Source organism: Scyliorhinus torazame, chromosome 14, assembly GCF_047496885.1.
Source record: "Scyliorhinus torazame isolate Kashiwa2021f chromosome 14, sScyTor2.1, whole genome shotgun sequence".
NCBI lineage: Eukaryota > Metazoa > Chordata > Chondrichthyes > Carcharhiniformes > Scyliorhinidae > Scyliorhinus > Scyliorhinus torazame.
The window spans coordinates 198,297,350-198,323,366 of NC_092720.1; the positions used below are offsets into that span (position 1 = coordinate 198,297,350).

The 26,017-nt window shown below is 48.6% G+C and overlaps 11 non-coding genes and 1 pseudogene across 11 annotated transcripts; all 12 read right to left on the minus strand.

The window, feature by feature from the left end:
* Positions 1-1,507: 1,507 nt before the first annotated feature.
* On the minus strand, positions 1,508-1,671 carry LOC140390840 (U1 spliceosomal RNA). Its single transcript, XR_011934896.1, has one exon. It is a non-coding gene; the product is annotated as a U1 spliceosomal RNA (small nuclear RNA).
* A 1,978-nt stretch (positions 1,672-3,649) lies between these two features.
* Positions 3,650-3,812, minus strand: LOC140390748 (U1 spliceosomal RNA). Its single transcript, XR_011934805.1, has one exon. It is a non-coding gene; the product is annotated as a U1 spliceosomal RNA (small nuclear RNA).
* A 2,487-nt stretch (positions 3,813-6,299) lies between these two features.
* LOC140390895 (U1 spliceosomal RNA) lies at positions 6,300-6,456 on the minus strand. The gene has a single exon (XR_011934944.1). It is a non-coding gene; the product is annotated as a U1 spliceosomal RNA (small nuclear RNA).
* Positions 6,457-8,412: 1,956 nt separating this feature from the next.
* Positions 8,413-8,572, minus strand: LOC140390885 (U1 spliceosomal RNA). Its single transcript, XR_011934936.1, has one exon. It is a non-coding gene; the product is annotated as a U1 spliceosomal RNA (small nuclear RNA).
* A 1,829-nt stretch (positions 8,573-10,401) lies between these two features.
* LOC140390861 (U1 spliceosomal RNA) lies at positions 10,402-10,565 on the minus strand. Its single transcript, XR_011934916.1, has one exon. It is a non-coding gene; the product is annotated as a U1 spliceosomal RNA (small nuclear RNA).
* Positions 10,566-12,535: 1,970 nt separating this feature from the next.
* LOC140390896 (U1 spliceosomal RNA) lies at positions 12,536-12,695 on the minus strand. Its single transcript, XR_011934945.1, has one exon. It is a non-coding gene; the product is annotated as a U1 spliceosomal RNA (small nuclear RNA).
* A 1,973-nt stretch (positions 12,696-14,668) lies between these two features.
* On the minus strand, positions 14,669-14,828 carry LOC140390893 (U1 spliceosomal RNA). The gene has a single exon (XR_011934942.1). It is a non-coding gene; the product is annotated as a U1 spliceosomal RNA (small nuclear RNA).
* Positions 14,829-16,796: 1,968 nt separating this feature from the next.
* On the minus strand, positions 16,797-16,950 carry LOC140390892 (U1 spliceosomal RNA; annotated as a pseudogene).
* A 2,311-nt stretch (positions 16,951-19,261) lies between these two features.
* LOC140390767 (U1 spliceosomal RNA) lies at positions 19,262-19,425 on the minus strand. The gene has a single exon (XR_011934824.1). It is a non-coding gene; the product is annotated as a U1 spliceosomal RNA (small nuclear RNA).
* A 1,936-nt stretch (positions 19,426-21,361) lies between these two features.
* Positions 21,362-21,525, minus strand: LOC140390773 (U1 spliceosomal RNA). The gene has a single exon (XR_011934830.1). It is a non-coding gene; the product is annotated as a U1 spliceosomal RNA (small nuclear RNA).
* A 1,936-nt stretch (positions 21,526-23,461) lies between these two features.
* On the minus strand, positions 23,462-23,625 carry LOC140390626 (U1 spliceosomal RNA). The gene has a single exon (XR_011934686.1). It is a non-coding gene; the product is annotated as a U1 spliceosomal RNA (small nuclear RNA).
* A 1,923-nt stretch (positions 23,626-25,548) lies between these two features.
* On the minus strand, positions 25,549-25,712 carry LOC140390855 (U1 spliceosomal RNA). The gene has a single exon (XR_011934910.1). It is a non-coding gene; the product is annotated as a U1 spliceosomal RNA (small nuclear RNA).
* Between the last annotated feature and the right edge of the window lie 305 nt (positions 25,713-26,017).

Consider the following 26,017-nt stretch of genomic DNA (forward strand, 5'->3'; position numbering starts at 1 on the left):
TGGGTCAGGTTAATCTTCATGGGGACACAATACCCCCCGCTCCCCACCCCCACGCATGCACCCCATCCCACATGCATCACCACACACTCACCGAAACACACACACACACTATATTGTTTTAAAATAAATTTAGAGTACCCAATTCATTTTATTTTCCAATTTATTGGCAATTTGATGTGGCCAATCCACCTAGCCTGTACATCTTTGGGTTGTGAGGGTGAGACCCACGCAAACACTGAGGAAAATGTGCAAACTCATCATGGACAATGACCCGGGGCCTGGATCGAACTCTAGTCTTCGACGCCGTGAGGGAACAGTGCCAAGCACTGCACCACCATGCCGCCCCGAAACAGACACACTACCCCGACCCTCCTACACCCATCTTTTTTCTTTTGAATTTAGAGCACCCAATCATTTTGTTATATTTTAAAATTCAGGGGCAATTTAGCATGGCCAATCCAACTAACCTGCACATCTTTGGGTTGTGGGGGTGAAACCCACGCAGACACGGCGAGAATGTGCAAATTCCACACCGACAGTGACCCTGGGCCAGGATTCAAACCCGGGTCCTCAGCGCCGTTGTCCCAGTGCTAACCACGGCACCATGTGCCACTTTCGCACACACCCATCTGACACGCACAGACCCAGCACACCAGCCCTCCACGAAAAACACACACACACTCATTCTTGATACTCACAATCACCCAACGCACACACACACCTCTGGCACACACACACCCGACACAGAGTTAACATTTCTGCAACGGGGATAGAAAGAAATTGATGAGGAGGATTTGAGAGTCACAAAGATGTTGATTGTAATAATAACAATGATTATCGTCACAAGTAGGCTTACATTAACACTGAAATGAAGTTACTGTGAAAAACAACTAGTCACCACAATCCGGCACCTGTTCGGGTACAGAGCGGGAGAATTGAGAATGTCCAAATTACCTATCAGCATGCCTTTGGGGACTTGTGGGAGCAACCGGGGCACCCGGAGGAATTACACGCAGACACGTGGAGAATGTGCAGAGTCCACAGAGCCGGGAATGGGACCTGGGATCGTGGAGTTGTGAAGCAATAGCTGGGCAGCACGGTAGCAGAAGTGGATAGCACTTTGGCTTCACAGCGCCAGGGTGCCAGATTCGATTCGCTGCTGGGTCACTGTCTGTGCGGAGTCTACGTGGGTTTCCTCCAGGTGCTGCGGTGCCCTCCCACAGTGCAAAGAAGTGCAGGTTATGTGGACTGGCTATGCTAAACTGCCCTCATTGTCGAAAAAGGGTTAGGAGAGGTTAATGGGTTAAAGGGATAGGATAGAAGTGAGGGCTGAAGTGGGTCGGTGCACACTGGATGGGCTGAACGGCCTCGTTCTGCACTGTATGTTCTATGCTCGCCACTGTGTTACCATGCTACCCTGTTGTTGGCTCCGGAAAAGGTTTTTAGGGCGATGCTTCCAACATGTTGCTCGATCAGAAAAGGATCAATCTATTTTTGTTTCGTAAATCAGGGGAGAGCGCGAACGCAGTCCCCTACTACCACAAATTTTGCATTCGAGTATCCAGCATTTGGGGACATCGCAGGCGTCAGCACACCCGAAGTGCAATGGGCTAGTCTCGCCCTGGGCAAACCACCTTTTTGATCATGGTTTCACCCCTGCCAGGTAAGTATGCTTAAAAACAGTACACCCTCCCAGTCCACACCACACATCACATCTTTCACTCACACTTACTGCATTTACACGGCCAAACTGTCCCTTTACCTACAATTATCTCTACCGAATTAGACTCGTTCTGTTGTATGATTTTGACAAATTGTCGAATATACCTCTCTAGTAAGAAACACATTGCCTAAAACGCCCGCTATGCTATTTGCATATTGGCCTTAAAAGGAAGTGAACCGCCCCTTATCTACCTGTCAGTCAAACGATGGACCGTTTTCCGGAATGAAAACTTTCTCTCTCAAAACTTTGTCTGTCCATCTTTGTTCAGCAAGGAAACAATTAACTTTTCTGACACGGAAATAGAAAGATTGATGAGGAAGTTTTTGGAGTCACGAAGATATTGGTTGTTGTCTCTCGAAGAGGTTTTTAGCGTCATGAGCAGGTTATTGAGAGGCATGTTTGGAGGTTTATTTGGGGGTTGGGTCAGGTTAATCTTCATGGGGACACAATACCCCCCGCTCCCCACCCCCACGCATGCACCCCATCCCACATGCATCACCACACACTCACCGAAACACACACACACACTATATTGTTTTAAAATAAATTTAGAGTACCCAATTCATTTTATTTTCCAATTTATTGGCAATTTGATGTGGCCAATCCACCTAGCCTGTACATCTTTGGGTTGTGAGGGTGAGACCCACGCAAACACTGAGGAAAATGTGCAAACTCATCATGGACAATGACCCGGGGCCTGGATCGAACTCTAGTCTTCGACGCCGTGAGGGAACAGTGCCAAGCACTGCACCACCATGCCGCCCCGAAACAGACACACTACCCCGACCCTCCTACACCCATCTTTTTTCTTTTGAATTTAGAGCACCCAATCATTTTGTTATATTTTTAAATTCAGGGGCAATTTAGCATGGCCAATCCAACTAACCTGCACATCTTTGGGTTGTGGGGGTGAAACCCACGCAGACACGGCGAGAATGTGCAAATTCCACACCGACAGTGACCCTGGGCCAGGATTCAAACCCGGGTCCTCAGCGCCGTTGTCCCAGTGCTAACCACGGCACCATGTGCCACTTTCGCACACACCCATCTGACACGCACAGACCCAGCACACCAGCCCTCCACGAAAAACACACACACACTCATTCTTGATACTCACAATCACCCAACGCACACACACACCTCTGGCACACACACACCCGACACAGAGTTAACATTTCTGCAACGGGGATAGAAAGAAATTGATGAGGAGGATTTGAGAGTCACAAAGATGTTGATTGTAATAATAACAATGATTATCGTCACAAGTAGGCTTACATTAACACTGAAATGAAGTTACTGTGAAAAACAACTAGTCACCACAATCCCAGACCTGTTCGGGTACAGAGCGGGAGAATTGAGAATGTCCAAATTACCTATCAGCATGCCTTTGGGGACTTGTGGGAGCAACCGGGGCACCCGGAGGAATTACACGCAGACACGTGGAGAATGTGCAGAGTCCACAGAGCCGGGAATGGGACCTGGGATCGTGGAGTTGTGAAGCAATAGCTGGGCAGCACGGTAGCAGAAGTGGATAGCACTTTGGCTTCACAGCGCCAGGGTGCCAGATTCGATTCGCTGCGGGGTCACTGTCTGTGCGGAGTCTACGTGGGTTTCCTCCAGGTGCTGCGGTGCCCTCCCACAGTGCAAAGAAGTGCAGGTTATGTGGACTGGCTATGCTAAACTGCCTTCATTGTCGAAAAAGGTTTAGGAGAGGTTAATGGGTTAAAGGGATAGGATAGAAGTGAGGGCTGAAGTGGGTCGGTGCACACTGGATGGGCTGAACGGCCTCGTTCTGCACTGTATGTTCCATGCTCGCCACTGTGTTACCATGCTACCCTGTTGTTGGCTCCGGAAAAGGTTTTTAGGGCGATGCTTCCAACATGTTGCTCGATCAGAAAAGGATCAATCTATTTTTGTTTCGTAAATCAGGGGAGAGCGCGAACGCAGTCCCCCACTACCACAAATTTTGCAGTCGAGTATCCCGCATTGTGGACATCGCAGGCGTCAGCACACCCGAAGTGCAATGGGCTAGCCTCGTCCTGGGCGAACCACCTTTTTGATCATGGTTTCACCCCTGCCAGGTAAGTATGCTTTAAAAACAGTGCACCCTCCCAGTCCACACCACACATCACATCTTTCACTCACACTTACTGCATTTACACGGCCAAACTGTCCCTTTACTTACAATTATCTCTACCGAATTAGACTCGTTCTGTTGTATGATTTTGACAAATTGTCGAATATACCTCTCTAGTAAGAAACACATTGCCTAAAACGTCCGCTATGCTATTTGCATATTGGCCTTAAAAGGAAGTGAACCGCCCCTTATCTACCTGTCAGTCAAACGATGGACCGTTTTACGGAATGAAAACATTCTCTCTCAAAACTTTGTCTGTCCATCTTTGTTCAGCAAGGAAACAATTAACTTTTCTGACACGGAAATAGAAAGATTGATGAGGAAGTTTTTGGAGTCACGAAGATATTGGTTGTTGTCTCTCGAAGAGGTTTTTAGCGTCATGAGCAGGTTATTGAGAGGCATGTTTGGAGGTTTATTTGGGGGTTGGGTCAGGTTAATCTTCATGGGGACACAATACCCCCCCCCGCTCCCCACCCCCACGCACGCACCCCATCCCACATGCATCACCACACACTCACCGAAACACACACACACTATATTGTTTTAAAATAACTTTAGAGTACCCAATTCATTTTATTTTCCAATTTATTGGCAATTTGATGTGGCCAATCCACCTAGCCTGTACATCTTTGGGTTGTGAGGGTGAGACCCACGCAAACACTGAGGAAAATGTGCAAACTCCTCATGGACAATGACCCGGGGCCTGGATCGAACTCTAGTCTTCGACGCCGTGAGGGAACAGTGCCAAGCACTGCGCCACCATGCCGCCCCGAAACAGACACACTACCCTGACCCTCCTACACCCATCTTTTTTCTTTGGAATTTAGAGCACCCAATCATTTTGTTATATTTTTAAATTCAGGGGCAATTTAGCATGGCCAATTCACCTAACCTGCACATCTTTGGGTTGTGGGGGTGAAACCCACGCAGACACGGCGAGAATGTGCAAATTCCACACTGACAGTGACCCTGGGCCAGGATTCAAACCCGGGTCCTCAGCGCCGTTGTCCCAGTGCTAACCACGGCACCATGTGCCACTTTCGCACACACCCATCTGACACGCACAGACCCAGCACACCAGCCCCCCACGAAAAACACACACACACTCATTCTTGATACTCACAATCACCCAACGCACACACACACCTCTGGCACACACACACCCGACACAGAGTTACCATTTCTGCAACGGGGATAGAAAGAAATTGATGAGGAGGATTTGAGAGTCACAAAGATGTTGATTGTAATAATAACAATGATTATCGTCACAAGTAGGCTTACATTAACACTGAAATGAAGTTACTGTGAAAAACAACTAGTCACCACAATCCGGCACCTGTTCGGGTACAGAGCGGGAGAATTGAGAATGTCCAAATTACCTATCAGCATGCCTTTGGGGACTTGTGGGAGCAACCGGAGGAAAGCCACGCAGACACGTGGAGAATGTGCAGAGTCCACAGAGCCGGCAATGGGACCTGGGATCGTGGAGCTGTGAAGCAACAGCAGGGCAGCACGGTAGCATAAGTGGATAGCACCGTGGCTTCACAGCACCAGGGTGCCAGATTCGATTCGCCGCTGGGTCACTGTCGGTGCGGAGTCTGCGTGGGTTTCCTCCAGGTGCTGCGGTGTCCTCCCACAGTGCAAAGAAGTGCAGGTTATGTGGACTGGCCACACACACCCGACACAGAGTTAACATTTCTGCAACGGGGATAGAAAGAAATTGATGAGGAGGATTTGAGAGTCACAAAGATGTTGATTGTAATAATAACAATGATTATCGTCACAAGTAGGCTTACATAAACACTGCAATGAAGTTACTGTGAAAAACAACTAGTCGCCACAATCCGGCGCCTGTTCGGGTACAGAGCGGGAGAATTGAGAATGTCCAAATTACCTATCAGTATGCCTTTGGGGACTTGTGGGAGCAACCGGGGCACCCAGAGGAAATCCACGCAGACACGTGGAGAATGTGCAGAGTCCACAGAGACGGGAGTGGGACCTGGGATCGTGGAGTTATGAAGCAACAGCTGGGTAGCACGGTAGCAGAAGTGGATAGCACCGTGGCTTCACAGCACCAGGGTGCCAGATTCGCTTCGCCGCTGGGTCACTGTCTGTGCGGAGTCTGCGTGGGTTTCCTCCAGGTGCTGCGGTGTACTCCCACAGTGCAAAGAAGTGCAGGTTATGTGGACTGGCTATGCTAAACTGCCCTCATCGTCGAAAAAGGTTTCGGAGAGGTTAATGGGATAGGATAGAAGTGAGGGCTGAAATGGGTCGGTGCAGACTGGATGGGCTGAACGGCCTCATTCTGCACTGTATGTTCTATGCTAACCACTGCGTTACCATGCTACCCTGTTGTTGGCTCCGGGAGAGGTTTTTAGGGTGATGCTTCCAACATGTTGCTCGATCAGAAAAGGATCAATCTATTTTTGTTTCGTAAATCAGGGGAGAGCGCGAACGCAGTCCCCCACTACCACAAATTTTCCAGTCGAGTATTTGGGGACATCGCAGGCGTCAGCACACCCGAAATGCAACGGGCTAGCGTTGTCCTGAGCGAACCACCTTTTCGATCATGGTTTCATCCCTGCCAGGTAAGTATGCTTTAAAAATAGTACACCCTCCCAGTCCACACCACACATCACATCTTTCACTCACACTTACTGCATTTACACGGCCAAACTGTCCCTTTACTTACAATTATCTCTACCGAATTAGACTAGTTCTGTTGTATGATTTTGACAAATTGTCGAATATACCTCTCTAGTAAGAAACACATTGCCTAAAACGTCCGCTATGCTATTTGCATATTGGCCTTAAAAGGAAGTGAACCGCCCCTTATCTACCTGTCAGTCAAACGATGGACCGTTTTCCGGAATGAAAACTTTCTCTCTCAAAACCTTGTCTGTCCATCTTTGTTCAGCAAGGAAACAATTAACTTTTCTGACACGGAAATAGAAAGATTGATGATGAGGTTTATGGAGTCACGAAGATATTGGTTGTTGTCTCTAGGAGAGGTATTTTAGCGTCATGAGCAGGTTATTGAGAGGCATGTTTGGAGGTTTATTTGGGGGTGGGGTCAGGTTAATGTTCATGGGGACACAATACTCCCCGCTCCCCATCCCCACCCCCACGCACGCACCCCATCCCACATACATCACCACACACTCACCGAAACACACACACACTATATTGTTTTAAAATAACTTTAGAGTACCCAATTCATTTTATTTTCCAATGTATTGGCAATTTGATGTGGCCAATCCACCTAGCCTGTACATCTTTGGGTTGTGAGGGTGAGACCCACGCAAACACTGAGGAAAATGTGCAAACTCCTCATGGACAATGACCCGGGGTCTGGATCGAACTCTAGTCTTCGACGCCGTGAGGGAACAGTGCCAAGCACTGCGCCACCATGCCGCCCCGAAACAGACACACTACCCCGACACTCCTGCACCCATCTTTTTTCTTTTGAATTTAGAGCACACAATCATTTTGTTATATTTTTAAATTCAGGGGCAATTTAGCATGGCCAATCCACCTAACCGGCACATCTTTGGGTTGTGGGGGTGAAACCCACGCAGACACGGCGAGAATGTGCAAATTCCACACCGACAGTGACCCTGGGCCAGGATTCAAACCCGGGTCTTCAGCGCCGTTGTCCCAGTGCTAACCACGGCACCATGTGCCACTTTCGCACACACCCATCTGACACGCACAGACCCAGCACACCAGCCCCCCACGAAAAACACACACACACTCATTCTTGATACTCAAAATCACCCAACGCACACACACACCTCTGGCACACACACACCCGACACAGAGTTAACATTTCTGCAACGGGGATAGAAAGAAATTGATGAGGAGGATTTGAGAGTCACAAAGATGTTGATTGTAATAATAACAATGATTCTCGTCACAAGTAGGCTTACATTAACACTGCAATGAAGTTACTGTGAAAAACAACTAGTCACCACAATCCGGCACCTGTTCGGGTACAGAGCGGGAGAATTGAGAATGTCCAAATTACCAATCAGCATGCCTTTGGGGACTTGTGGGAGCAACCGGAGGAAAGCCACGCAGACACGTGGAGAATGTGCAGAGTCCACAGAGCCGGCAATGGGACCTGGGATCGTTGAGCTGTGAAGCAACAGCAGGGCAGCACGGTAGCAGAAGTGGATAGCACCGTGGCTTCACAGCACCAGGGTGCCAGATTCGATTCGCCGCTGGGTCACTGTCTGCGTGGGTTTCCTCCAGGTGCTGCGGTGTACTCCCACAGTTCAAAGAAGTGCAGGTTATGTGGACTGGCTATGCTAAACTGCCCTCATTATCGAAAAAAGTTTAGGAGAGGTTAATGGGATAGGATAGAAGTGAGGGCTGAAATGGGTCGGTGCAGACTGGATCGGCTGAACGGCCTCATTCTGCACTGTATGTTCTATGCTAACCACTGCGTTACCATGCTACCCTGTTGTTGGCTCCGGGAGAGGTTTTTAGGGTGATGCTTCCAACATGTTGCTCGATCAGAAAAGGATCAATCTATTTTTGTTTCGTAAATCAGGGGAGAGCGCGAACGCAGTCCCCCACTACCACAAATTTTCCAGTCGAGTATCCCGCATTTGGGGACATCGCAGGCGTCAGCACACACGAAGTGCAATGGGCTTGCCTCGCCCTGAGCGAACCACCTTTTTAATCATGGTTTCCTGCCAGGTAAGGATGCTTTAAAAACAGTACACCCTCCCAGTCCACACCACACATCACATCTTTCACTCACACTTACTGCATTTACACGGCCAAACTGTCCCTTTACTTACAATTATCTCTACCGAATTAGACTAGTTCTGTTGTATGATTTTGACAAATTGTCGAATATACCTCTCTAGTAAGAAGCACATTGCCTAAAACGTCCGCTATGCTATTTGCATATTGGCCTTAAAAGGAAGTGAACCGCCCCTTATCTACCTGTCAGTCAAACGATGGACCGTTTTCCGGAATGAGCAGGTTATTGAGAGGCATGTTTGGAGGTTTATTTGGGGGTTGGGTCAGGTTAATGTTCATGGGGACACAATTCCCCCCGCTCCCCACCCCCACCCCCACGCACGCACCCCATCCCACATGCATCACCACGCACTCACCGAAACACACACACACTATATTGTTTAAAATAACTTTAGAGTACCCAATTCATTTTATTTTCCAATTTATTGGCAATTTGATGTGGCCAATCCACCTAGCCTGTACATCTTTGGGTTGTGAGGGTGAGACCCACGCAAACACTGAGGAAAATGTGCAAACTCCTCATGGACAATGACCCGGGGCCTGGATCGAACTCTAGTGTTCGACGCCGTGAGGGAACAGTGCCAAGCACTGCGCCACCATGCCGCCCCGAAACAGACACACTACCCCGACCCTCCTACACCCATCTTTTTTCTTTTGAATTTAGAGCACCCAATCATTTTGTTATATTTTTAAATTCAGGGGCAATTTAGCATGGCCAATCCAACTAACCTGCACATCTTTGGGTTGTGGGGGTGAAACCCACGCAAACACGGCGAGAATGTGCAAATTCCACACCGACAGTGACCCTGGGCCAGGATTCAAACCCGGATCCTCAGCGCCGTTGTCCCAGTGCTAACCACGGCACCATGTGCCACTTTCGCACACACCCATCTGACACGCACAGACCCAGCACACCAGCCCCCCACGAAAAACACACACACACTCATTCTTGATACTCACAATCACCCAACGCACACACACACCTCTGGCACACACACACCCGACACAGAGTTAACATTTCTGCAACGGGGATAGAAAGAAATTGATGAGGAGGATTTGAGAGTCACAAAGATGTTGATTGTAATAATAACAATGATTATCGTCACAAGTAGGCTTACATTAACACTGAAATGAAGTTACTGTGAAAAACAGCTAGTCACCACAATCCGGCACCTGTTCGGGTACAGGGCGGGAGAATTGAGAATGTCCAAATTACCTATCAGCATGCCTTTGGGGACTTGTGGGAGCAACCGGGGCACCCGGAGGAAATCCACGAAGACACGTGGAGAATGTGCAGAGTCCACAGAGCCGGGAGTGGGACCTGGGATCGTGGAGCTGTGAAGCACCTGCAGGGCAGCACGGTAGCAGAAGTGGATAGCACCGTGGCTTCACAGCACCAGGGTGCCAGATTCGATTGGCCGCTGGGTCACTGTCGGTGCGGAGTCTGCGTGGGTTTCCTCCAGGTGCTGCGGTGTCCTCCCACAGTGCAAAGAAGTGCAGGTTATGTGGACTGGCCATGCTAAACTGCCCTCATTGTCGAAAAAAGTTAAGAGAAGTTAATGAGTTAAGGGGATAGGATAGAAGTGAGGGCTGAAGTGGGTCGGTGCAGACTGGATGGGCTGAACGGCCTCATTCTGCACTGTATGTTCTATGCTAACCACTGTGTTACCATGCTACCCTGTTGTTGGCTCCTGGAGAGGTTTTTAGGGTGATGCTTCCAACATGTTGCTCGATCAGAAAAGGATCAATCTATTTTTGTTTCGTAAATCAGAGGAGAGCGTGAACGCAGTCCCCCACTACCACAAATTTTGCAGTCGAGTATCCCGCATTTGGGGACATCGCAGGCGTCAGCACACCCGAGGTGCAATGGGCTAGCCTTCTCCTGGGTGAACCACGTTTTCGATCATGGTTTCACCCCTGCCAGATAAATATGCCTAAAAATAGTACACCCTCCCAGTCCACACCACACATCACATCTTTCACTCACACTTACTGCATTTACACCGCCAAACTGTCCCTTTACTTACAATTATCTCTACCGAATCAGACTAGTTCTGTTGTATGATTTTGACAAATTGTCGAATATCCCCCTCTAGTAAGAAAAACATTGCCTAAAACGTCCGCTATGCTATTTGCATATTGGCCTTAAAAGGAAGTGCACCGCCACTTATCTACCTGTCAGTCAAACGATGGACCGTTTTCCGGAATGAAAACTTTCTCTCTCAAAACTTTGTCTGTCCATCTTTGTTCAGCAAGGAAACAATTAACTTTTCTGACACGGAAATAGAAAGGTTGATGAGGAGGTTTTTGGAGTCACGAAGATATTGGTTGTTGTCTCTCGAAGAGGATTTAGCGTCATGAGCAGGTTATTGAGAGGCATGTTTGGAGGTTTATTTGGGGGTGGGGTCAGGTTAATCTTCATGGGGACACAATACCCCCGCGCTTCCCACCCCACCCCCATCCCCACGCACGCACCCCATCCCACATGCATCACCACACACTCACCGAAACACACACACACTATATTGTTTTAAAATAAATTTAGAGTACCCAATTCATTTTATTTTCCAATGTATTGGCAATTTGATGTGGCCAATCCACCTAGCCTGTACATCTTTGGGTTGTGAGGGTGAGACCCACGCAAACACTGAGGAAAATGTGCAAACTCCTCATGGACAATGACCCTTAGTCTGGATCGAACTCTAGTCTTCGACGCCGTGAGGGAACAGTGCCAAGCACTGCGCCACCATGCCGCCCCGAAACAGACACACTACCCCGACCCTCCTACACCCATCTTTTTGCTTTTGGATTTAGAGCACCCAATCATTTTGTTATATTTTTAAATTCAGGGGCAATTTAGCATGGCCAATCCACCTAACCTGCACATCTTTGGGTTGTGGGGGTGAAACCCACGCAGACACGGCGAGAATGTGCAAATTCCACACCGACAGTGACCCTGGGCCAGGATTCAAACCCGGGTCCTCAGCGCCGTTGTCCCAGTGCTAACCACGGCACCATGTGCCACTTTCGCACACACCCATCTGACACGCACAGACCCAGCACACCAGCCCCCCACGAAAAACACACACACACTCATTCTTGATACTCACAATCACCCAACGCACACACACACCTCTGGCACACACACACCCGACACAGAGTTAACATTTCTGCAACGGGGATAGAAAGAAATTGATGAGGAGGATTTGAGAGTCACAAAGATGTTGATTGTAATAATAACAATGATTATCGTCACAAGTAGGCTTACATTAACACTGCAATGAAGTTACTGTGAAAAACAACTAGTCACCACAATCCGGCACCTGTTCGGGTACAGAGCGGGAGAATTGAGAATGTCCAAATTACCAATCAGCATGCCTTTGGGGACTTGTGGGAGCAACTGGAGGAAAGCCACGCAGACACGTGGAGAATGTGCAGAGTCCACAGAGCCGGCAATGGGACCTGGGATCGTTGAGCTGTGAAGCAGCAGCAGGGCAGCACGGTAGCAGAAGTGGATAGCACCGTGGCTTCACAGCACCAGGGTGCCAGATTCGATTGGCCGCTGGGTCACTGTCTGTGCGGAGTCTGCGTGGGTTTCCTCCAGGTGCTGCGGTGTACTCCCACAGTTCAAAGAAGTGCAGGTTATGTGGACTGGCTATGCTAAACTGCCCTCATTATCGAACAAAGTTTAGGAGAGGTTAATGGGATAGGATAGAAGTGAGGGCTGAAATGGGTCGGTGCAGACTGGATGGGCTGAACGGCCTCATTCTGCACTGTATGTTCTATGCTAACCACTGCGTTACCATGCTACCCTGTTGTTGGCTCCGGGAGAGGTTTTTACGGTGATGCTTCCAACATGTTGCTCGATCAGAAAAGGATCAATCTATTTTTGTTTCGTAAATCAGGGGAGAGCGCGAACGCAGTCCCCCACTACCACAAATTTTCCAGTCGAGTATCCCGCATTTAGGGACATCGCAGGCGTCAGCACAGCCGAAGTGGAAAGGGCTAGCCCCGCGCTGAGCGAACCACCTTTTTAATCATGGTTTCCTGCCAGGTAAGTATGCTTTAAAAACAGTACACCCTCCCAGTCCACACCACACATCACATCTTTCACTCACACTTACTGCATTTACACGGCCAAACTGTCCGTTTACTTACAATTATCTCTACCGAATTAGACTAGTTCTGTTGTATGATTTTGACAAATTGTCGAATATACCTCTCTAGTAAGAAACACATTGCCTAAAACGTCCGCTATGCTATTTGCATATTGGCCTTAAAAGGAAGTGAACCGCCCCTTATCAACCTATCAGTCAAACGATGGACCGTTTTCCGGAATGAAAACTTTCTCTCTCAAAACCTTGTCTGTCCATCTTTGTTCAGCAAGGAAACAATTAACTTTTCTGACACGGAAATAGAAAGATTGATGATGAGGTTTATGGAGTCGCGAAGATATTGGTTGTTGTCTCTTGGAGAGGTTTTTTAGCGTCATGAGCAGGTTATTGAGAGGTATGTTTGGAGGTTTATTTGGGGGTGGGGTAAGGTTAATCTTCATGGGGACACAATACCCCCGCGCTTCCCACCCCACCCCCATCCCCACGCACGCACCCCATCCCACATGCATCACCACACACTCACCGAAACACACACACACTATATTGTTTTAAAATAAATTTAGAGTACCCAATTCATTTTATTTTCCAATGTATTGGCAATTTGATGTGGCCAATCCACCTAGCCTGTACATCTTTGGGTTGTGAGGGTGAGACCCACGCAAAAACTGAGGAAAATGTGCAAACTCCTCATGGACAATGACCCTTAGTCTGGATCGAACTCTAGTCTTCGACGCCGTGAGTGAACAGTGCCAAGCACTGCGCCACCATGCCGCCCCTAAACAGACACACTACCCCGACCCTCCTACACCCATCTTTTTGCTTTTGAATTTAGAGCACCCAATCATTTTGTTATATTTTCAAATTCAGGGGCAATTTAGCATGGCCAATCCACCTAACCTGCACATCTTTGGGTTGTGGGGGTGAAACCCACGCAGACACGGCGAGAATGTGCAAATTCCACACCGACAGTGACCCTGGGCCAGGATTCAAACCCGGGTCCTCAGCGCCGTTGTCCCAGTGCTAACCACGGCACCATGTGCCACTTTCGCACACACCCATCTGACACGCACAGACCCAGCACACCAGCCCCCCACGAAAAACACACACACACTCATTCTTGATACTCACAATCACCCAACGCACACACACACCTCTGGCACACACACACCCGACACAGAGTTAACATTTCTGCAACGGGGATAGAAAGAAATTGATGAGGAGGATTTGAGAGTCACAAAGATGTTGATTGTAATAATAACAATGATTATCGTCACAAGTAGGCTTACATTAACACTGCAATGAAGTTACTGTGAAAAACAACTAGTCACCACAATCCGGCACCTGTTCGGGTACAGAGCGGGAGAATTGAGAATGTCCAAATTACCAATCAGCGTGCCTTTGGGGACTTGTGGGAGCAACCGGAGGAAAGCCACGCAGACACGTGGAGAATGTGCAGAGTCCACAGAGCCGGCAATGGGACCTGGGATCGTTGAGCTGTGAAGCAGCAGCAGGGCAGCACGGTAGCAGAAGTGGATAGCACCGTGGCTTCACAGCACCAGGGTGCCAGATTCGATTGGCCGCTGGGTCACTGTCTGTGCGGAGTCTGCGTGGGTTTCCTCCAGGTGCTGCGGTGTACTCCCACAGTTCAAAGAAGTGCAGGTTATGTGGACTGGCTATGCTAAACTGCCCTCATTATCGAAAAAAGTTTAGGAGAGGTTAATGGGATAGGATAGAAGTGAGGGCTGAAATGGGTCGGTGCAGACTGGATGGGCTGAACGGCCTCATTCTGCACTGTATGTTCTATGCTAACCACTGCGTTACCATGCTACCCTGTTGTTGGCTCCGGGAGAGGTTTTTAGGGTGATGCTTCCAACATGTTGCTCGATCAGAAAAGGATCAATCTATTTTTGTTTCGTAAATCAGGGGAGAGCGCGAACGCAGTCCCCCACTACCACAAATTTTCCAGTCGAGTATCCCGCATTTGGGGACATCGCAGGCGTCAGCACAGCCGAAGTGCAAAGGGCTAGCCTCGCGCTGAGCGAACCACCTTTTTAATCATTGTTTCCTGCCAGGTAAGTATTCTTTAAAAAAAGTACACCCTCCCAGTCCACACCACACATCACATCTTTCACTCACACTTACTGCATTTACACGGCCAAACTGTCACTTTACTTACAATTATCTCTACCGAATTAGACTAGTTCTGTTGTATGATTTTGACAAATTGTCGAATATACCTCTCTAGTAAGAAACACATTGCCTAAAACGTCCGCTATGCTATTTGCATATTGGCCTTAAAAGGAAGTGAATCGCCCCTTATCTACCTATCAGTCAAACGATGGACCGTTTTCCGGAATGAAAACTTTCTCTCTCAAAACCTTGTCTGTCCATCTTTGTTCAGCAAGGAAACAATTAACTTTTCTGACACGGAAATAGAAAGATTGATGATGAGGTTTATGGAGTCGCGAAGATATTGGTTGTTGTCTCTAGGAGAGGTTTTTTAGCGTCATGAGCAGGTTATTGAGAGGCATGTTTGGAGGTTTATTTGGGGGTGGGGTCAGGTTAATGTTCATGGGGACACAATACCCCCCCGCTCCCCACCCCCACCCCCACGCACGCACCCCATCCCACATACATTACCACACACTCACCGAAACACACACACACTATATTGTTTTAAAATAAATTTAGAGTACCCAATTCATTTTATTTTCCAATGTATTGGCAATTTGATGTGGCCAATCCACCTAGCCTGTACATCTTTGGGTTGTGAGGGTGAGACCCACACAAACACTGAGGAAAATGTGCAAACTCCTCATGGACAATGACCCGGGGTCTGGATCGAACTCTAGTCTTCGACGCCGTGAGGGAACAGTGCTAAGCACTGCGCCACCATGCCGCCCCGAAACAGACACACTACCCCGACCCTCCTACACCCATCTTTTTTCTTTTGAATTTAGAGCACCCAGTCATTTTGTTATATTTTTAAATTCAGGGGCAATTTAGCATGGCCAATCCAACTAACCTGCACATCTTTGGGTTGTGGGGGTGAAACCCACGCAGACACGGCGAGAATGTGCAAATTCAACACCGACAGTGACCCTGGGCCAGGATTCAAACCCGGGTCCTCAGCGCCGTTGTGCCAGTGCTAACCACGGCACCATGTGCCACTTTCACACACACCCATCTGACACGCACAGACCCAGCACACCAGCCCCCCACGAAAAACACACACACACTCATTCTTGATACTCACAATCACCCACGCGCACACACACCTCTGGCACACACACACCCGACACAGAGTTAACATTTCTGCAACGGGGATAGAAAGAAATTGATGAGGAGGATTTGAGAGTCACAAAGATGTTGATTGTAATAATAACAATGATTATCGTCACAAGTAGGCTTACATTAACACTGAAATGAAGTTACTGTGAAAAACAACTAGTCACCACAATCCGGCACCTGTTCGGGTACAGAGCGGGAGAATTGAGAATGTCCAAATTACCAATCAGCATGCCTTTGGGGACTTGTGGGAGCAACCGGAGGAAAGCCACGGAGACACGTGGAGAATGTGCAGAGTCCACAGAGCCGGCAATGGGACCTGGGATCGTGGAGCTGTGAAGCAACAGCAGTGCAGCACGGTAGCAGAAGTGGATAGCACTGTGGCTTCACAGCACCAGGGTGCCAGATTCGATTCGCCGCTGGATCACTGTCTGTGCGGAGTCTGCGTGGGTTTCCTCCAGGTGCTGCGGTGTACTCCCACAGTGCAAAGAAGTGCAGGTTATGTGGACTGGCTATGCTAAACTGCCCTCATTGTCGAAAAAAGTTTAGGAGAGGCTCATGGGATAGGATAGAAGTGAGGGCTGAAGTGGGTCGGTGCAGACTGGTTGGGCTGAACGGCCTCGTTCTGCGCTGTATGTTCTATGCTAGCCACTGTGTTACCATGCTCCCCTGTTGTTGGCTCCGGGAAAGCTTTTTAGGGCGATGCTTCCAACATGTTGCTCGATCAGAAAAGGATTAATCTATTTTTGTTTCGTCGATCAGTGGAGAGCGCGAACGCAGTTCCCCACTATCGCAAATTTTGCAGTCGAGTTTGGGGACATCGCAGGCGTCAGCACACCCGAAGTGCAATGGGCTAATTTCGTCCTGAGCGAACAACCTTTTTGTTCATCGTTTCACTCCTGCCATGTAAGTATGCTTAAAAACGGTACACCCTCCCAGTCCACACCACACATCACATCTTTCACTCACACTTACTGCATTTACACGGCCAAACTGTCCCTTTACTTACAATTATCTCTACCGAATTAGACTAGTTCTGTTGTATGATTTTGACAAATTGTCGAATATCCCTCTCTAGTAAGAAACACATTGCCTAAAACGTCCGCTATGCTATTTGCATATTGGCCTTAAAAGGAAGTGAACCGCCCCTTATCTACCTGTCAGTCAAACGATGGACCGTTTTCCGGAATGAGCAGGTTATTGAGAGGCATGTTTGGAGGTTTATTTGGGGGTTGGGTCAGGTTAATGTTCATGGGGACACAATTCCCCCCGCTCCCCACCCCCACCCCACGCACGCACCCCATCCCACATGCATCACCACACACTCACCGAAACACACACACACTATATTGTTTTAAAATAACTTTAGAGTACCCAATTCATTTTATTTTCCAATTTATTGGCAATTTGATGTGGCCAATCAACCTAGCCTGTACATCTTTGGGTTGTGAGGGTGAGACCCACGCAAACACTGAGGAAAATGTGCAAACTCCTCATGGACAATGACCCGGGGCCTGGATCGAACTCTAGTCTTCGACGCCGTGAGGGAACAGTGCCAAGCACTGCACCACCATGCCGCCCCGAAACAGACACACTACCCCGACCCTCCTACACCCATCTTTTTGCTTTTGAATTTAGAGCACCCGATCATTTTGTTATATTTTTAAATTCAGGGGCAATTTAGCATGGCCAATCCAACTAACCTGCACATCTTTGGGTTGTGGGGGTGAAACCCACGCAGACACGGCGAGAATGTGCAAATTCCACACCGACAGTGACCCTGGGCCAGGATTCAAACCCGGGTCCTCAGCGCCGTTGTCCCAGTGCTAACCACGGCACCATGTGCCACTTTCGCACACACCCATCTGACACGCACAGACCCAGCACACCAGCCCCCCACGAAAAACACACACACACTCATTCTTGATACTCACAATCACCCAACGCACACACACACCTCTGGCACACACACACCCGACACAGAGTTAACATTTCTGCAACGGGGATAGAAAGAAATTGATGAGGAGGATTTGAGAGTCACAAAGATGTTGATTGTAATAATAACAATGATTATCGTCACAAGTAGGCTTACATTAACACTGAAATGAAGTTACTGTGAAAAACAACTAGTCACCACAATCCGGCACCTGTTCGGGTACAGGGCGGGAGAATTGAGAATGTCCAAATTACCTATCAGCATGCCTTTGGGGACTTGTGGGAGCAACCGGAGGAAAGCCACGCAGACACGTGGGGAATGTGCAGAGTCCACAGAGCCGGCAATGGGACGTGGGATCGTGGAGCTGTGAAGCAACAGCAGGGCAGCACGGTAGCAGAAGTGGATAGCACCGTCGCTTCACAGCACCAGGGTGCCAGATTCGATTCGCCGCTGGGTCACTGTCGGTGCGGAGGCTGCGTGGGTTTCCACCAGGTGCTGCGGTGTCCTCCCACAGTGCAAAGAAGTGCAGGTTATGTGGACTGGCCACACACACCCGACACTGAGTTAACATGTCTGCAACGGGGATAGAAAGAAATTGATGAGGAGGATTTGAGAGTCACAAAGATGTTGATTGTAATAATAACAATGATTATCGTCACAAGTAGGCTTACATAAACACTGCAATGAAGTTACTGTGAAAAACAACTAGTCGCCACAATCCGGCGCCTGTTCGGGTACAGAGCGGGAGAATTGAGAATGTCCAAATTACCTATCAGCATGCCTTTGGGGACTTGTGGGAGCAACCGGAGGAAAGCCACGCAGAGAATGTGCAGAGTCCACAGAGCCGGGAGTGGGACCTGGGATCGTGGAGCTGTGAAGCACCTGCAGGGCAGCACGGTAGCAGAAGTGGATAGCACGGTGGCTTCACAGCACCAGGGTGCCAGATTTGATTGGCCGCTGGGTCACTGTGCGGAGTCTGCGTGGGATTCCTCCAGGTGCTGCGGTGTCCTCCCACAGTGCAAAGAGGTGCAAGTTATGTGGACTGGCTGTGCTAAACTGCCCTCATTGTCGACAAAAGTTTCGGCGAGGTTAACGGGTTAAGGGGATAGGATAGAAGTGAGACGGTGCAGACTGGATGGGCTGAACGGCCTCATTCTGCACTGTATGTTCTGTGCTAACCACTGTGTTACCATGCTCTCCTGTTGTTGGCTCCGGGAGAGGTTTTTAGAGCGATGTTTCCAAAATGCTGCTCGACCAGAAAAGGATCAATCTATTTTAGTTTCGTAAATCAGGGGAGAGCGCGAACGCAGTCCCCCACTACCACAAATTTTGCAGTCGAGTATCCCGCATTTGGGGACATCGCAGGCGTCAGCACACCCGAAGTGCAATGGGCTAGCCTCGTCCTGGGCGAACCACCTTTTTGATCATGGTTCCACCCCTGCCGGGTAATTATGCTTAAAAAAGCACAACCTCCCAGTCCACACCACACATCACATCTTTCACTCACACTTACTGCATTTACACGGCCAAACTGTCCGTTTACTTACAATTATCTCTACCGAATTAGACTAGTTCTGTTGTATGATTTTGACAAATTGTCGAATATACCTCTCTAGTAAGAAACACATTGCCTAAAACGTCCGCTATGCTATTTGCATATTGGCCTTAAAAGGAAGTGAACCGCCCCTTATCTACCTGTCAGTCAAACGATGGACCGTTTTCCGGAATGAAGACTTTCTCTCTCAAAACTTTCTCTCTCCATCTTTGTTCAGCAAGGAAACAATTAACTTTTCTGACACGGAAATAGAAAGATTGATGAGGAGGTTTTTGGAGTCAAGAAGATATTGGTTGTTGTCTCAAGGAGAGGTTTTTTAGCGTCATGAGCAGTTTATTGAAAGGCATGTTTGCAGGTTTATTTGGGGGTGGGGGGTCAGGTTAATCTTCATGGGGATATGCTCCCCAGCCCCATCCCCACCCCCATCCCCACGCACGCACCCCATCCCACATGCATCACCACACACTCACACACTATATTGTTTAAAAATAAATTTAGAGTACCCAATTCATTTTATGTTCCAATTTATTGGCAATTTGATGTGGCCAATCCACCTAGCCTGTACATCTTTGGGTTGTGAGGGTGAGACCCACGCAAACACTGAGGGAAATGTGCAAACTCCTCATGGACAATGACCCGGGGCCTGGATCGAACTCTGGTCTTCGATGCCGTGAGGGAACAGTGCTAAGCACTGCGCCACCATGCCGCCCCTAAACAGACACACTACCCCGACCCTCCTGCACCCATCTTTTTTCTTTTAAATTTAGAGCACCCAATCATTTTGTTATTTTTTTAAATTAAGGGGCAATTTAGCATGGCCAATCCACCTAACCTGCACATCTTTGGGTTGTGGGGGTGAAACCCACGCAGACACGGCGAGAATGTGCAAACTCCACACGGACAGTGACCCTGGGCCAGGTTTCAAACCCGGGTCCTCAGCGCCGTTGTCCCAGTGCTAACCACTGCACCATGTGCCACTTTCGCACACACCCATCTGACACGCACAGACCCAGCACACCAGCCCCCCACGAAAAACACACACACACTCATTCTTGATACTCACAATCACCCAACACACACACCCGACACTGAGTTAACATTTCTGCAACGGGGATAGAAAGAAATTGATGAGGAGGATTTGAGAGTCACAAAGATGTTGATTGTAATAAAAACAATGATTATCGTCACAAGTAGGCTTACATTAACACTGCAATGTAGTTACTGTGAAAAACAACTAGTCGCCACAATCCGGCGCCTGTTCGGGTACAGAGCGGGAGAATTGAGAATGTCCAAATTACCTATCAGCATGCCTTTGGGGACTTGTGGGAGCAACCGGAGGAAAGCCACGCAGACACGTGGAGAATGTGCAGAGTCCACAGAGCCGGGAATGGGACCTGGGATCGTGGAGCTGTGAAGCAACTGCAGGGCAGCACGGTAGCAGAAGTGGATAGCACCGTGGCTTCACAGCACCAGGGCGCCAGATTCGATTCGCCGCTGGGTCACTGTCTGTGCGGAGTCTGCGTGGGTTTCCTCCAGGTGCTGCGGTGTCCTCCCACAGTGCAAAGAAGTGCAGGTTATGTGGACTGGCTATGCTAAACTGCCCTCATTGTCGAAAAAAGTTTAGGAGCGGTTAATGGGATAGGATAGAAGTGAGGGCTGAAGTGGGTCGGTGCAGACTGGATGGGCTGAACGGCCTCATTCTGAACTGCATGTTCTATGCTAACCACTGTGTTACCATGCTACCCTGTTGTTGGCTCCTGGAGAGGTTTTTAGGGCGATGCTTCCAACAGGTTGATCGATGTGAAAAGGATCAATCTATTTTTGTTTCGTAAATCAGGGGAGAGCGCGAACGCAGTCCCCCACTACCACAAATTTTGCAGTCGAGTATCCCGCATTTGGGGACATCGCAGGCGTCAGCACACCCGAAGTGCAATGGGCTAGCCTTGTCCTGGGCGAACCACCTTTTTGATCATGGTTTCACTCCTGCCAGGTAAGTATGATTAAAAACAGTACACCCTCCCAGTCCACACCACACATCACATCTTTCACTCACACTTACTGCATTTACACGGCCAAACTGTCACTTTACTTACAATTATCTCTACCGAATTAGACTAGTTCTGTTGTATGATTTTGACAAATTGTCGAACATACCTCTCTATAAGAAACACATTGCCTAAAACGTCCGCTATGCTATTTGCATATTGGCCTTAAAAGGAAGTGAACCGCTCCTTATCTACCTGTCAGTCAAACGATGGACCGTTTTCCGGAATGAAGGCTTTCTCTCTCAAAACTTTGTCTGTCCATCTTTGTTCAGCAAGGAAACAATTAACTTTTCTGACACGGAAATAGAAAGATTGATGAGGAGGTTTTTGGAGTCACGAAGATATTGGTTGTTGTCTCTAGGAGAGGTTTTTTAGCGTCATGGGCAGTTTATTGAGAGGCATGTTTGCAGGTTTATTTGGGGGTGGAGTCAGGTTAATCTTCATGGGGACATGCTCCCCACCCCCATCCCCACGCACGCACCCCATCCCACATGCATCACCACACACTGTATTGTTAAAAAATAAATTTAGAGTACCCAATTCGTTTTATGTTCCAATTTATTGGCAATTTGATGTGGCCAATCCACCTAGCCTGTACATCTTTGGGTTGTGAGGGTGAGACCCACGCAAACACTGAGGAAAATGTGCAAACTCCTCATGGACAATGACCTGGGTCCTGGATCGAACTCTAGTCTTCGACGCCGTGAGGGAACAGTGCTAAGCACTGCGCCACCATGCCGCCCCTAAACAGACACACTACCCCGACACTCCTACACCCATCTTTTTTCTTTTAAATTTAGAGCACCCAATCATTTTGTTATTTTTTTAAATTAAGGGGCAATTTAGCATGGCCAATCCACCTAACCTGCACATCTTTGGGTTGTGGGGGTGAAACCCACGCAGACACGGCGAGAATATGCAAATTCCACACGGACAGTGACCCTGGGCCAGGATTCAAACCCGGGTCCTCAGCGCCGTTGTCCCAGTGCTAACCACTGCACCATGTGCCATTTTCGCACACACCCATCTGACACGCACAGACCCAGCACACCAGCCCCCCACGAAAAACACACGCACACTCATTCTTGATACTCACAATCACCCCAACGCACACACACACCTCTGACACACACACACCCGACACAGAGTTAACATTTCCTTAACGGGGATAGAAAGAAATTGATGAGGAGGATTTGCGAGTCACATAAATGTTGATTGTAATAATAACAATGATTATCGTCACAAGTAGGCTTACATTAACACTGCAATGTAGTTACTGTGAAAAACAACTAGTCGCCACAATCCGGCGCCTGTTCGGGTACAGAGCGGGAGAATTGAGAATGTCCAAATTACCTATCAGCATGCCTTTGGGGACTTGTGGGAGCAACCGGAGGAAAGCCACGCAGAGAATGTGCAGAGTCCACAGAGCCGGGAATGGGACCTGGGATCGTGGAGCTGTGAAGCAACAGCAGGGCAGCAGGGTAGCAGAAGTGGATAGCACGGTGGCTTCACAGCGCCACGGTGCCAGATTCGATTCGCTGCTGGGTCACTGTCTGTGCGGAGTCTGCGTGGGTTTCCTCCAGGTGCTGCGGTGTCCTTCCACAGTGCAAAGAGGTGCTGGTTATGTGGACTGGCTATGCTAAACTGCCCTCTTTGTCGAAAAAAGGTTAGGAGAGGTTAATGGGTTAAGGGGATAGGATAGAAGTGAGGGCTGAAGTGAGACGGTGCAGACTGGATGGGCTGAACGGCCTCATTCTGCACTGTATGCTCTGTGCTAACCACTGTGTTACCATGCTCTCCTGTTGTTGGCTCCGGGAGAGGTTTTTAGAGCGATCTTTCCAACATGTTGCTCGACCAGAAAAGGATCAATCTATTTTAGTTCCGTAAATCAGGGGAGAGCGCGAACGCAGTCCCCCACTACCACAAATTTTGCAGTCGAGTATCCCGCATTTGGGGACATCGCAGGCGTCAGCACACCCGAAGTGCAATGGGCTAGCCTCGTCCTGGGCGAACCACCTTGTTGATCATGGTTTCACCCCTGCCAGGTAAGTATGCTTAAAAACAGTACACCCTCCCAGTCCACACCACACATCACATCTTTCACTCACACTTACTGCATTTACACGGCCAAACTGTCACTTTGCTTACAATTATCTCTACCGAATTAGACTAGTTCTGTTGAATGATTTTGACAAATTGTCGAATATACCTCTCTATAAGAAACACATTGCCTAAAACGTCCGCTATGCTATTTGCATATTGGCCTGAAAAGGAAGTGAACCGCCCCTTATCGACCTATCAGTCAAACGATGGACCGTTTTCCGGAATGAAGACTATCTCTCTCAAAACTTTGTCTGTCCATCTTTATTCAGCAAGGAAACAATTAACTTTTCTGACACAGAAATAGAAAGATTGATGAGGAGGTTTTTGGAGTCACGAAGATATTGGTTGTTGTCTCTAGGAGAGGTTTTTTTAGCGTCATGAGCAGTTTATTGAGAGGCATGTTTGCAGGTTTATTTGGGGGCGGGGTCAGGTTAATCTTCATGGGGACATGCTCCCCACCCCCATCCCCACGCACGCACCCCATCCCACATGCATCACCACACACTCACACACTATATTGTTTAAAAATAAATTTAGAGTACCCAATTCATTTTATGTTCCAATTTATTGGCAATTTGATGTGGCCAATCCACCTAGCCTGTACATCTTTGGGTTGTGAGGGTGAGACCCACGCAAACACTGAGGGAAATGTGCAAACTCCTCATGGACAATGACCCGGGGCCTGGATCGAACTCTGGTCTTCGATGCCGTGAGGGAACAGTGCTAAGCACTGCGCCACCATGCCGCCCCTAAACAGACACACTACCCCGACCCTCCTGCACCCATCTTTTTTCTTTTAAATTTAGAGCACCCAATCATTTTGTTATTTTTTTAAATTAAGGGGCAATTTAGCATGGCCAATCCACCTAACCTGCACATCTTTGGGTTGTGGGGGTGAAACCCACGCAGACACGGCGAGAATGTGCAAACTCCACACGGACAGTGACCCTGGGCCAGGTTTCAAACCCGGGTCCTCAGCGCCGTTGTCCCAGTGCTAACCACTGCACCATGTGCCACTTTCGCACACACCCATCTGACACGCACAGACCCAGCACACCAGCCCCCCACGAAAAACACACACACACTCATTCTTGATACTCACAATCACCCAACACACACACCCGACACTGAGTTAACATTTCTGCAACGGGGATAGAAAGAAATTGATGAGGAGGATTTGAGAGTCACAAAGATGTTGATTGTAATAAAAACTATGATTATCGTCACAAGTAGGCTTACATTAACACTGCAATGTAGTTACTGTGAAAAACAACTAGTCGCCACAATCCGGCGCCTGTTCGGGTACAGAGCGGGAGAATTGAGAATGTCCAAATTACCTATCAGCATGCCTTTGGGGACTTGTGGGAGCAACCGGAGGAAAGCCACGCAGACACGTGGAGAATGTGCAGAGTCCACAGAGCCGGGAATGGGACCTGGGATCGTGGAGCTGTGAAGCAACTGCAGGGCAGCACGGTAGCAGAAGTGGATAGCACCGTGGCTTCACAGCACCAGGGCGCCAGATTCGATTCGCCGCTGGGTCACTGTCTGTGCGGAGTCTGCGTGGGTTTCCTCCAGGTGCTGCGGTGTCCTCCCACAGTGCAAAGAAGTGCAGGTTATGTGGACTGGCTATGCTAAACTGCCCTCATTGTCGAAAAAAGTTTAGGAGAGGTTAATGGGATAGGATAGAAGTGAGGGCTGAAGTGGGTCGGTGCAGACTGGATGGGCTGAACGGCCTCATTCTGAACTGCATGTTCTATGCTAACCACTGTGTTACCATGCTACCCTGTTGTTGGCTCCTGGAGAGGTTTTTAGGGCGATGCTTCCAACAGGTTGATCGATGTGAAAAGGATCAATCTATTTTTGTTTCGTAAATCAGGGGAGAGCGCGAACGCAGTCCCCCACTACCACAAATTTTGCAGTCGAGCATCCCGCATTTGGGGACATGGCAGGCGTCAGCACACCCGAAGTGCAATGGGCTAGCCTCGTCCTGGGCGAATCACCTTTTTGATCATGGTTTCACTCCTGCCAGGTAAGTATGATTAAAAACAGTACACCCTCCCAGTCCACACCACACATCACATCTTTCACTCACACTTACTGCATTTACACGGCCAAACTGTCACTTTACTTACAATTATCTCTACCGAATTAGACTAGTTCTGTTGTATGATTTTGACAAATTGTCGAACATACCTCTCTATAAGAAACACATTGCCTAAAACGTCCGCTATGCTATTTGCATATTGGCCTTAAAAGGAAGTGAACCGCCCCTTATCTACCTGTCAGTCAAACGATGGACCGTTTTCCGGAATGAAGACTTTCTCTCTCAAAACTTTGTCTGT